This window comes from Arachis duranensis, chromosome 2, assembly GCF_000817695.3.
Source record: "Arachis duranensis cultivar V14167 chromosome 2, aradu.V14167.gnm2.J7QH, whole genome shotgun sequence".
Lineage (NCBI taxonomy): Eukaryota > Viridiplantae > Streptophyta > Magnoliopsida > Fabales > Fabaceae > Arachis > Arachis duranensis.
Genome location: NC_029773.3, coordinates 73,539,847 through 73,541,326, shown reverse-complemented (window position 1 = coordinate 73,541,326; position 1,480 = coordinate 73,539,847). Strand labels below are relative to the sequence as shown.

The window sequence follows — 1,480 nt, the reverse complement described above, 5'->3', positions numbered from 1 at the left end:
TCTCCATGGAGATGTGTCGGGTTGGCAGTTGAACCGACAATGTGATATCACAGCCAGTAGGGCAGGCATTCATCATATGCATTTCCTATTTGCTTGTATGCTTTGTCTACTTGTAATGGTTTGCCTAACTGAATAACATGCTTACTTGCTATCTGAATTATTTGCCATATATGCTACTACTTGTGCTTTACTTGCTTTGAACATTATCTGTGTTTTCTGCTGGGATTGAGGAGGTTCGGAAGGCGGTGGCGATGGAATCGCATGGAGGATCGGTTGGTGAAGGCTGTGGGACAGCGGTGTTTGGTTAGAATAGAAATTCCTTAAGATAGATAACCTGGTTTCTTTAAGTCAAGTTGGTATATTATGCTTAAATGTTTTATAATGCTTTAAGTTGAATCTTGTGATGGATATGAAGTTTAGGATTGCCTTTGGCGTCCCGGGGTCTTATATCCTATATCACTGGGAACTGTTACCATACTGAGAACCTCCGGTTCTCATACCATATTGTTGTTGTATTTTTTAGATGCAGGTCGCAACCCATCTCGGTGAGTTGCTTTGGTTGGTGACAGGAGCGGAGAATCTTGGGTCATTTTGAGTTCTTTTTGGTTTATTTTGTTTATACATCTCTCCTTTTGTATTTTGTTTTGCCTAGAGGCATGTATTTGAGAGAACAAAACTTGTATAAGCTGTTTTCACTGTATGGTTTTGTATATCAGTATATGGCTAGCCAACTTAAACTCCGCGAGTCGTGACTAGTTCCTTATGATATTATATACTTATCTTTTGTTATATCTTGTCTGTTTCTTATGCCTTAAGCTAGTAGCTCCGTTAGTACGTTTATGCTTCGAAATTCTGTTTTTGAGCTATATCTTTCATCGGACTTCTAGATTATGCTATTCTTTATATATATATATTATGTATGAGTTTAGAATTGTCGTAATCTCTGATTAACCTTGGCTTTACGACGCGAGGTAAGGCTTAGGCTAATTAGGGTGTTACATATATTGTTGGCTAAAAAGAACATTATACAAATTTTTATTTCATTATATATGGCTAAGGTGGTTTTTTTATTACATTAGAGCTTTATGCACATGATTGTCTACTAATTAATTCTGTTAGTCTATTGTGCACATTTTATGGTATTAAGTCTGACCAACCTAATGCTATTGATTTGTGTATTTGAGAACACTAATAGATTATCATAAACGAAATAGAATATAATTGATAAGTAATAGTAATCATTAAGTTTGGGAAGGTTAGATAATTTTTTGGGTTAGTTTATGTTGAAGTATGTGCTTTAATCATGCCGCTTGATTTGGTGTATCATTCATTCTTTTATCCTTTATCTTTTATCTTGATTTGATTCTTTTACTTCATGTCCGATGTATATCTTGATCTGATAGTACTCTTGACTTTATATTCCTCTACATAAACTATGTAGCTCCTTAATGTAATATGAACTTGCTTTAGTGTGATGCAT

The 1,480-nt window shown here is 35.0% G+C and overlaps 1 long non-coding RNA gene across 1 annotated transcript in view; it reads left to right on the top strand.

Moving 5' to 3' along the window:
* Positions 1-723, top strand: part of LOC110277898 (uncharacterized) — a 9,353-nt gene extending 8,630 nt beyond the window's left edge. The window contains exon 3 of the long non-coding RNA XR_008006210.1: positions 524-723. This is a non-coding gene — a long non-coding RNA (uncharacterized LOC110277898). The remainder of the gene's footprint in view (positions 1-523) is intronic.
* The last annotated feature ends 757 nt before the right edge of the window (positions 724-1,480 follow it).